Source organism: Vanessa tameamea, chromosome 23 (assembly GCF_037043105.1).
Source record: "Vanessa tameamea isolate UH-Manoa-2023 chromosome 23, ilVanTame1 primary haplotype, whole genome shotgun sequence".
Taxonomy (NCBI): Eukaryota; Metazoa; Arthropoda; class Insecta; order Lepidoptera; family Nymphalidae; genus Vanessa; species Vanessa tameamea.
In genome coordinates this window covers 7,982,411-7,994,854 of record NC_087331.1, presented here as the reverse complement: position 1 = coordinate 7,994,854, position 12,444 = coordinate 7,982,411, and the positions used below count along the sequence as shown (strand labels likewise).

The following is a 12,444-nucleotide window of genomic DNA, read 5'->3' as shown; positions in this document are numbered from 1 at the left end:
TGGAACTTAGGTGTTATGTTATTTGCCTGTAATTAATCTGGCACACTCACCCTACAAACCGGAATACATAGTGCTGCTGTTCACTGGTGGTTGAACATAATTGATGAATATGTACTACCTAATCATACGGACCTATAAAAATCTCTACCCTTGGTAGTTTATATGTGACATTAATACCTAGACGAAGGTGTATGTACATGTATATTATCAAAAATACCGTACATTTAATGACAGTAATTCACACGGTGACCGAAGATACTTATCCGAAAAATTAGTAACAAGGTGAATCATAAACCAATAATTCATATTTATATAAAACACAAAATGTTAAATAATTTCAAGTAATAATATAATATTCTTACAAAATTAACGTAAACAATTATATCAAATAAACACAATATACTCGTAGTATACTGTACACATTTATAAAGTTTAAAAAAAACTTGTTAAATTAAATTAGTTTATCCGGATTTGAACCTGTAACCCTACGTATGGATACGTACCTACTATCTACTGCTAGCCTTTTAAAATTTAAATATTTATAATCTCTGACAATACAAGTAAGTAGTACCAGAGTTAATAAGCGTTTTGAATTGTACGAGTAATCCACCGTATCGTATAAGGTATATTGTATAGTACTGTATGTTATTTTCAATAATACGATAGCTCATATAATATATCGCCACGGGCGGGCTGTAATGTATGTAAAATGGCAAGTAATTTATTTATGCAACTTGTATTCTAGTCTGAAATGTGTAAATAGAGTTTGTCTCAGTAGTAATTTAAATATTACACAAAAAAGGACAAACGCACTGAGTATGCACTTAGGTTGTTTGAATATTGTTGGTGCCTTGATTTTCAAGCATGTTTGGTAAAATTAAATTCATAATCAAATGTCGTTTTAAAAAAAATTAAACATATTTTATACAAGCATTTATTATAACAATTTCAAATTTTATTTTATTCCAATTCGATGTAGTTGGTTAAGATTTTTTCACACGTATGTTGTGCAATTGTGCGTATATCCTTTGCACACTCGTAAAAAAAGTTTTATGTTTTTGGAACCAAAATACCCTCTTTATAACAATAACAAATAATTAGAACCGCAAACGTGACCAAATAGTATTGCCTAAAATACCTTAATATTTCCTTGAATTAAGAACCTCTTTTTCTTGGTTGGTTGTATGTTTATTAGTAGTTTACTTGGTGGTAACGCTCTGTGCAAGCACGTCTGGGTGGTAACCACCCACTTATTAGATATTCTACCGCCAAACATCAATATCATTATGTTCCGGTTTGAGTTTAAATGAGCGAGTGTACCTGCAGGCATAAGGGGCATAACATATTAACTTCCAAGGATGGTGGTGCACTGATGTGATCAATTTCTAAAACCAGTAGTGACCACATACCATCAAGTGTCACATTGGTTCGTCTACCTACTTATTTAATTTAAAAAAAGAACAATAAGGAATCACAGTTCGGTTTCGACCTGTTTCTGAATCTTAATAAAAGTAAATGAAAATGATAATAAACAAACTTCGTGCGAAATGTAATCAGAATGTTATATAAAAACTAAGATATCCTTATTAAATTAATCACTAGTCAATAGTAAAAAGATATCCATGTAATCCTCATCATTAGCGTTTATACGGATGATATTAATTGCTGGATATCCGCTTACATTTTATATAATTAAATAACTTTGATTTTAATTAAAATAATCGCCAGATAGCCCTTGTGGCCAGAACGCGTGCATCTTAACCGATGATTGCGGGTTCAAACCCAGGCAAGCACCACTGAATTTTCATGTGATTAGTTTGTGTTTCTAATTCAGAAAGAAGGAAAACATCGTGAGGAAACCTGCATGTGTCTAATTTCAACGAAATTCTGCCACATGTATAACCACCAACCGGCATTGGAGCAGCGTGGTGGAAAATGCTCCAAACCTTCTCCTCAAAGGGAGAGGAGGCCTTAGCCCAGCAGTGGGAAATTTACAGGCTGCTAATGTATTGTAATCGCCAGATTGATTGTATAATAACAGGAAATGCAATATGTACAATAAATCTAATCTCAACCAAATACAAAACAACGAAATGAATAAATATTAAAACTTTTAAAGTTCGAAATCGCAACCCTTTGAATTTTATTTCCACAACATAAATCCTCACTCCACCGCGTTATTTATTTTTTATAAATAATAATTTCACAGACTATAATAGCCGTATATTAAATAGTTTATAGTGATGTGTTCGCCATTTTTTTTTAAATAAAATGTTAACTCATATTATGTATCGCCACGGGCGGTATGTATGTAAAATAGTATGTGAAGTAATTTGTTTGTGCAACTTATAATCCGGTCTGATTCTTTCTTTTTTTTTCAAATAACATGACATTTACGGTATTACGCCGACACTTTAGATTTTTTTTTTTATTTCTCAAGGCAAAGGGGTAAATTTTTATCGTGACTTAACTAACTTCGTCTGCAATGTCATAAGCAAAGTTTTCTTTCAAATGTTTTGGTTGACTTGATAATGGTTGGTTTCAGCCACATGACCTCCGTAGTTGAGTAGGGTGTACACCGGTTTTCATGGGTACGCCACTCCGAGGTCCCGGGTTCGATTCCCGGCCGAGTCGATGTAGAAAAAGTTCATTAATTTTCTATATTGTCTTGGGTCTGGGTATATGTGGTACCGTCGTTACTTCTGATTTGCCATAACACAAGTGCTTTAGCTGCTTACATTGGGAACAGAGTAATGTATGTGGTGTTGTCCAATATTTATTTATTTACATACACTTGACTTGAATAATACGTAAGATGCATAAAACACTCATATATTTTCAAGGCCAACAACGGGTTTGGGATTAGTATTCCACCTATTTTACCATCAAACAGCAGTACTTAGTATTATTGTCTTCCATTTTAAAAGTCAGTAAACCAATGTAACTACAGGCACAAGGGACATTGGTGGTGCATTGGTGATGGAATGGGTAATATTTCTTATGTAGTATATAGTATATAAATAGTTATATGTAGTATATTCTCCATCGTCTATTAGCGGTGGTGACCACTTACTATCAAGCGACCCAAGTCTAGTCCAAGTCCCAAGTCAAATTGCAAGTCTCCTAACACGTATTTAATAACCACGAATAAATAACATATGTTCAATATGCTACGTGATTTTATTTTAAAGTATATCAAATTATTTTGTTACAGATTAATCAATAATTCCATCTTCATTTATATGAAAAACTTCACCAGGCGGCCTGTTTGTAAGGTAAATTATCAAATATACTTTATACAAGTAGGCTTTTACAAGCACTTTTGAATCGTCATTTAACAAACTATATTAAGTAAAGCTACCACCGGTTCGGAATGTAGATTCTACCGAGAAGAAACGGCAAGAAACTCAATAGTTACTCTTTTTCAACATGTAAAAATACAGTCATGTTAGTTAACTACAATTATATATGTATGTTATATATCCTGTAAGTCAACAAGCATTAACTCCACGCTTTTTTATCATCTATATTTTATTATTTTAAACAATCATCAATATCATTAAAAATGTTATGGCAGTCACGCAAGAACACGTGAAATAATATTTTATTCTTCGGCGACTAGAGTGTACGACTTACCTTGCTCGTTACTAAAGTTCGGTAGTCGAAACGTATATTACAGAATCTATCCAACATTGCAATAAATTTGGAAAATTCTATTTTTTTAAACGTATAAATTATTTATTTCCGTAGTAACTATAACCTGTTAACAATATCATTGTTAAACATATTTTCTTTTCCTATTCTGATTCATTCAAAAAATATTCTTTTAAACGCTTAAAAATATAAAAAATGTGTAGGCACCATGAAATTAACTTGAGTAATAGCGTAAAAAATATTCTATATTCTAATAATTTGTACCACGTTTATTATACAATAAATAATAAAGATACAGAAATAGATTTATCGACATATTAATTATTATTAACATTATAAGAAACATAACCTGAAGCGTCCAGTCGTACCAACGTCGAATGCGAATACTAGTCGTCATTAGCTTACCCAAAGGTCAAATAACTATGAGAACCACAAACGCGGGTCAAAAGTATCGGATGGTTTACAATTCACGTTTATTACTGGACCTGGCCTAGAAACAGGGATAGAGCTGGGTTAAATGCTAGACTCTTTAAACATCACGGCTATACCATAGCTTAGAGATTTTAAAATCATTAGCGTAGTACAGTAATAGTCATAGCGACTAGGTGGTTTATCTAATACAATTCCAAAAATATAACAGCATGGAAATATCCCACTGCTAGGCTAACGCCTCCAATCATTTTTAAGACAAGGAAATTTATTCCACGACATTCAATTATTTTTTATAGTTCGTTTAGTCGTATCGTAAAATGGACCATGGAATGGAACGATTACTGATATTACTAAACAAGAAATTGGAGTGTTGTGTTAATTACTAATTACTTTACTAATCAAATATTGTACCGCCAAACACAAATACTTAGTATTTTTGTGTTCCGGTTTGAAGGATAAGTGAGCCAGTGTAACTACAGGTACAAGACATAACATTTTAGTTCTGAGTGGCGGGATCTGTAGTTACACTGGCTCACTCAACCTTGAAACTGACCAAAGCGGATGCGAAAAGGAGCTCGAAGATACACAAGCATGCACGATTTTTTCGTGCGTCTAGCTAGTATCGCAGAATCGCACGCTTTCTCGACCGTCCACGGGTTAGCACCAGCACGAAGACGTTCAGTGTGTGCCCGTGTGAAACTCTCCGCTTCATTGATTTCGTTTAACTTATAATTATGTATTCCATCGACTATTAATATAGGTGAACATTTTGTAAAAACTGATCATTACATTGACACAATAGGGCATTTAACAAAGGCTTGCCAAATGCAGAAAACATTTTTTTATTTACAACTCAGATCGTATTAAATGCAGGTAAAAATGCTCGGTGATTACCTCATTGATACTCTATCCGAAAAATGAGTCAACATTCCTCAGAACATCATCATGTGAGTTAGGTACTATAGTTAAATTAAAAGATAGATTGATATTTTACGTTAGAAGTCATCATTTAACTCAATTAATGTTTTACAATTTATTTCTCATCTACGCTTACAAAGACTTAAATACTGTATGTAAAAGGGATTTTATTAAGCCCATAGCAGTTTATAAGCGGAGCGGATGAGGGTAAATTATTTAACATAGCATCTGCGATATATTTTAAAATATTTCTATTTATTAAATCTCTTACAAATTCTTGGCACGTAATTTTCTTGACAATCTCTTAAATAAATAAATTAACAGGATTGAGAATATTGCTTTCTTCGTCTGTACTGTCCGCGAGATTACGATAAATTTTCGTAGATTATAAATCAATTAAAAATTAAAGTTAAAATGATTGTACTTAAAACCTGTTAAATTAATCAGTCAATCAAGTCCTATTCTTGACTTTATTAAATAATATACAAATATTTTTACGATTCAACTATTAGATTTAGTCTTTCGAGTGTTAATTTTCAATACTACTACTTTTTACTAACTAATACTCACTATATTATTTTTTTTATAACTTGTACATGTAAATTAAATTAGAATTAAAGACACTAGAAAATTTTATAAAGCATATTTAATAAAACAACTTTAATGTAGTGTTGAAAATCGCTTCCGCTGATCGCCTGTACCATATCCACACCTTAAACGTCTGCTCTTGCGCTTAGTTCCTGGCTGCCGTTTCTTGTTAATGGCTCGATTCCTTAAACTCAAACTCAATTAACATTAGATTAGCTGCTCATTTCAATCAATGTGAGGCTTATTATTGTGTGGTACAAGTTATGAACGATTGAAATATAAGACATGCACATATTTTTTATTATTCGAGGTTAATTTTTTGATGTAATATCACCACGATGTTGATTAGTGCTTAACTCAAGCAGATTTTGATCTCAGATCAAAATGCTCTTTATTTTACACGAGTAAACAAATGCATAAATCACATTCAAGAAAAATGCACAAGAGGCGGCCCTTTCGATAAAACAGATCTCATTTATCGGGCAGATTTCCTCAAGATATTACAGGAAAACAAAGTGACCTAAACTTCTTAAACATAAAGGAGACCCTAACCTAATTTGATCACGGGTATATTATGAACATCAATTAAAGTAGATGTCTGAACTCATATAATTTACTTAATAAAGTTTTCCATTGAGGATACATGTATGTTATTTATAAATTAATAACATTTGAAGATATGACGTGAACATTTAGTAAAAATTTAATTTTGTTTCATAAATGAAGGTAAATGATATAAAATTATATTTTTACAAAATGTTGCATTGCACCTTCATCCCCGCGTTACGTATCTTGTCTTCGTTCATTAAGTTAAATTAACTATTTAAATTAACTATCTCATTGCCGAAAAGTAAAAAACAATCTTGACAACCTCCGTGGTCGAGTAGAGTTCGATTCCTGACCAAGTCGATGTAGAAAAAATTCATTAGTTTTCTATGTTGCCTTGAGTCTGGGTGTTTGTGGTACCGTCGTTACTTCTGATTTTCCATAACACAAGTGCTTTAGCTACTTACATTGGGATCAGAGTAATGTATGTGATGTTGTCCAATATTTATTTACTTATTATTTAAAAGTCTTGGCACGAAAATAAAATACGACAAGTTCGAAATCTAAATATTATTTATAAGCAGGCTCATTATAGCGCTTTTGAATCCTCTTGTTAAATTGAATTAAAAGTAAAGCCACCAACGGTCCGGAAAGTAGATTCTACCGATTTACTCTTTTCCATCATTCCAATTACAGAATATATATAAAGTACAATTAAATTTATTGAATTAAATTAAACTATTCAACTTATCGTACGAAGATTCACGCATACGTTAGCCGTTCGATAATGAATAATATGATAATTTTATGAGTCTAACGGAAGGTATCATTAAGTTCTGGTTCTCAATCAATTGCCGATGAATTAGGTCTCAGCAGGACATTCACCCGCAGGCATAAGCCTTACACAGCTAGACGAGAAAAGTATAAGCTCTAAAAAAAAATGCAGGATAGAGAAAATTTTTTGGCCTAGAAAATTATGTTATTTAGTTAGATGGTCTGTCAAACGTCTAGTGATAAGCCAATGCCCAACCAACCTTCAGAACAAAAGTGTTATGGCCCTCGTAGTTATACGCACATCTTTAAACCAGAACACAACCATACTAATATGTAATTGCAAGTTACAATTTAAGTACGTATTCACGTTTGAATATATTTAATGGGTGGTTAGTACCTTTACCCAGATGAGCTTACTCAAAGCTCTACCACCAATAATATAGCCGAAAAATAATAAAGATAAACGAACATTGACGACGTACTAGATCAAGTTATTTGCTGTTTTCCTACGAAGAAAAGAAACATTGTTACGTATTACTGTATACCACAATCGAACTATGCGTGTACACTTGTACCCCAGAACGTCAAGTTCACGTCATAACGGTCAAACCTGTCCACGACAGAGTAAGCAGACATTGCATAATTATAGCCGCAATAAAATACTCGAGATTGCCTTATATATTTTCCGTTATTGCATAATTTTTGCACTTAAGTATGTAAAATTGACGCACGATAACACAACTTTTTAATTACTGCATGAGACGCGTTATAATTAGCTCGTACAGAAATAAAGTGGACGATATAAATGAACGAAAATAAACTCGTATTATAATGACAAAATTTGTTAGCCTGTAAATTTTCTGTGGCTTTGCAAAAAAACAGTTATCTTTTTTTATAAAAAAGTCAGGCGAGGCATATGGGCTTCCTGTTAGTATGTGATCACTAATAATATTAACAATTCCTTGCAACACCAATACGCAACTGCGCCTGCCTCATACAAACTGGAACACAACAATGCTGAGTATTATTGTTTGGCGGTAGAATATTTAATGAATGGGTACCACACAGAAGAGCACAAGCCCTACCTAGTAATTATCTCGAGTCTAGGTAGAGTTGAAGTCTACTCTTCCTCGCTACAATTAAAATTGGTAGAATCACATGCAATAGAATTTTATCTAACATTCAAAATCGAAAATTAAATATCTGTTGATTTTTTTTATTTTAGTTACCTCAGAACTAAACATTATAAAGCGATTTGAAAAATGTTATTCTTGGTTTATTTTTATAGGGCGTTGTATCCTATTTAGTTACATTTTAATTCGAATAAACAGTACTATTACTACGGGTGAAAAAATTATATGATTTTTTTTATGATCTCGTATTTAATTTACAATGTATTTGCTCAGAGTCGTAGAATCTATAAATGATCACATTTACTTATCACAAGACAAAAGTCAGAACCATAGATAATGGATCGTTTATTATAATAAACTGTTAGACTAATATGAGTCTTAGTGTACACTTAAAGTTGTCCGCAAGTGTACATGTACTAACGGTCAGACCTGTCCACGTATAATAAAGTTACAAGTCATGTCATACATAATATCATTCCTGATTGCAAAAACTTATAACCCGAGTAATAAATGCAAATTACACGATGACAATTAAAAGAAAAAAAAAACATAATTACTAAAAAAAAAAATACTTTAAAAAAGGTTACGTAACAGTCTCTAAATATCTTTAGCTCAGAATTGCTTTCCTCTTGAGTAGAAGGTTTAGGACTTATTCCACCGCACTGGGCCAGTGTATTGACACGTGTAAGTGGCAGATTTTCATCCGAAACATGTTATCCTTATGATGCTTTTCTTCAGCGGTGAGTGTGTTTAACATTTGAAGATGGTTCTTAAAATAAAATATCTCATATAATCCATTCAAATAATATATTATTTGCGGGCATTTTTGAATCGTAATTTTAGAAGATTATATCAAACCAGTCCGGAACGTAGACTCTACCGTAAACAACCGCTACGAAACTTACTCGTCGACTAATAAAATAACATTAGTGTTAATAAAATACAATTAAATTATTACAAGTTGTAATTACATAAATATATAATTTAGCTGTATTAGTAGTATCGCGTGCAAATATTACAGATTATTACGTTTTTACGTTAGATAACTGTTATTTATGTTACAAGATTTCTAAGGAAAGTTGTTTGCGGTAGACGAAGGATGTCAAAACTTTTACTATCATGGATGATTTCTACGCTATTTGAATATAATATAAATAAACCCCAGTTAGTCCGATAAAAAGTTTTTGGGTTTTCTATACAATTTCTAGTAAACTGGAGTCTGGGGGTTGGAAGTGTGTACACTCCCGTGCCTCGCAGAGCACGTAGAGCGGGCGATCCTACGCCTGAACTCTTTCTAATCGTTTCGGATTTGCCGTTCCATCGGATTATGAGAGTCAGGGATTTGAGAAAACGTCAAGTCAGTCAGGCATTGTCCTGCGTAGTTGGCTGGTCAACCTTGAGATTAGTGTGGCTTAAATCGATCTGGACGACATTATATAAATATTAACGTATATCCGTAGATATAAAAGCGAAATACCACTCACTGATCAATCACGAAATCCCAGACAATATCATCATCAGCCTCCTGCGCTTATCTCAATTTTATTTGGGGTATTATTACTTCTCTGTCTGACGTCATCTCACAAGTAGCATTCTGTCCAGCCATATCGTCTTTCACACAATCCATCCATCGTTTCTTTGATCGAAATCTCAGACACTATAATACCTACAAACTTGAAATTTGGCAGGTAGGATTCTAATAGCGTGTAGAGATCCGCTAAGAATTGATTGTACGAAACTCCACCTCTAATGGGGTAAAACGGATCAATCTTACCCTCGAGCTGTTCCTCTACATCAAATATCATGAATTGGTATTCTTTGTATTGTTTAAAACTAGTTTCCACCCACGACTTTGCCCGTACGTAAGAGGGGAACTTGTTAGGTATATAATGTACTTTTTAGGCAGGCATAATGGTAGGCGGTCTGGCAAATGGGCCACCTTATGATAAGTGGTTATCACTGCCCATAGACAGTGGTACAGTAAGAAATATAAATCATTCCTCACATCAATGCTCTACCGTGGGAACTACGTGTGGCACACTCCAAACGATGTGAAAAATTTACCTGTTTGTCTATTTCGAAGCGAATTTGATGAATTTTGGTATGAAGCAACCTTGAACTCCAAGGAAAGACATGTGTTTTATATACGTAACACCTGACGGCCAAACCCAAAAACGCAAGCGAAGCCGCGAGCGGCCGCTGTTCCTATATAAGTGTCCTGATTATTTTCTGATGATGTATTCACCAAACACGAGATGTACTACATACTCAAATTAGGGATAATCAATAAAATAATCTTCGCTTTAGATTCACGTGTCACGGAGCCATTAGTTCGCATCTTAAACATTATCATTGATAGTTATTTATTTTAGAAAGTGTATAATTTCGTATTTAATTATACAAAAAATAAATGATTTATAATGATTATTCACTCGCTTAGTAACCATATTATCATAAAGATTATGATAGAAAAAACAATGAATTATAGTCCAGATGACCCAGAAAAAAAAACACGAAAATTTTAAATCAAGAACGCGGAATCAAAACCGTATCCAGAACACTTAGAGTCATATGCTAATATATATTTATAACTAGCTGAACCTGCGGCTTTACCCGCGCGAAATTTATAAAACACAAACTTCCAACCCCCGTCTTACCTCCTTAGGGGTGAAGTTTCATAAAATCAGTTCTTAGCGGATGCCTACATCCTATAAGGAACTTACCTGCCAAATTTCAAGTTTGTAGATGTTATAGTTTGTGAGATTTGGTGATTAATCAGTGAGTGGTATTATATATATATAAAATATTTATAATTATAAGCGTGAATTTAATGTTATTTATTTGTAATATATTATTAATAATAAAATTATTATTATTGCTTAAGAGCGCTTCCAATTGATGCACCACAGTCTCTGTCATTTTTAAGCTTGTGTGCGTGTAACTGCGTATGTGTGTATAAGCGCAACTACTATAGTCAAACCAATCGATCGTGATACTATTTCATTATTTTTTCATTATATATTTTCTGTGGGTTTTATTTTCAATTTGTAAATACCAGTCTGTTTAAAATTGATTTAAAGAGTACTAGTAATGTCTTTTTTTCCTCATTAAAATTAGACGATGTTTAATAAATAACGGGAATATTAAGGGGTATCTGTCACACTGACATCGGTAAGCGATTCATATTCCATTTAGCAATTTCGGCTCTACAATCTACTTCTCTTTAATTAAAGTGTAACAGTCTTTTGTATTAAATATTATATAATACTTATATCACAAAATATATTTATTTAAATTATGAATCAAGTCGTTTGATAATAAATTTAAACATATATATATAAACGACATTGTATTTCTTTTAATTTAATTACTTAATTTAAAGAATTTATTCAAAAGTATTATTAACAAAAAAATCAATATAACTTTTTTTTATGCATTGCTGTAATGACTATCGCTTTTCAATTATTTTTCAACAAACTATGACACATCAAAAACAAACTTAAATAAAACAATTACATTACATACATTAACAGCCTGTAGATTTCCCACTCCTGGGCTAAAGCCTCCTCTCCCTTTGAGGAGAAGGTTTGGAGTTTACCACGCTGCTCCAATGCGGGTTGGTGCAATACACATGTGGCAGAATTTCGTTGAATTAGACACATGCAGTTTTCCACACCAAGTTTTCCTTCACCGAGCACGAGATGAATTATAAACACAAACTAAGCACATGAAAATTCAGTGGTGCTTGCTTGGGCTTGAACCCGAAATCATTGGTTAAGATGCACGCGTTCTAACAGCCATCTCGGCAAATAATATTAGAAATTATTAATTAAGCTAATATATGATTTATTCCATTTAATATATAAGTATTTACATTGAAGCGTTAAAATCGTATGGATCGCAGTCCACGTCTCTATCACTCACTAACGTACCGTAAGATCTCATCTACTATGATTACAAATTACAAACAGCTCTTTTTTTCTAACAGGAAGGTTAGTAATTCCGTTACGTATTGACAACGAAACCTGCTAAACTGCATCTATATACTAATTAAGAGGAAAGATTCTTAACGGTATTGCGTAAATCGGAATTCATTATTGAACGAGTATTTATATGTTTAAACTAAATGAATTTCAAATTTGAATTAAGTTAATAATGATATAATATCGTATTAAAAAAATGAATTTATAACACCTTTATATTATAAAAAGGCCTCTCGCGTCGGTCTGTACGTGATCAAAAACTACTCTGTTTGTTATCTAGTAAGAGTTTCTGTAAACTAACGATTTGTAAATAATTTATTTCATTTCAAAATTGTTCTAAATTTGAATATAATTGAAGATGTCAGACGACTCGACTTTATGATTCTATATTTTCATTATAAAAAAAGTCGTCTACT

General features: G+C 32.6%; 1 protein-coding gene across 1 annotated transcript in view; it reads left to right on the top strand.

The window, feature by feature from the left end:
- The window catches only part of LOC113397789 (uncharacterized), a 142,527-nt gene that overhangs the window by 107,251 nt on the left and 22,832 nt on the right, over nt 1-12,444 (top strand). The window contains exon 4 of the mRNA XM_026636252.2: nt 3,215-3,275. The gene's annotated coding sequence lies outside the window, so the exon portion shown is untranslated. The remainder of the gene's footprint in view (nt 1-3,214; nt 3,276-12,444) is intronic.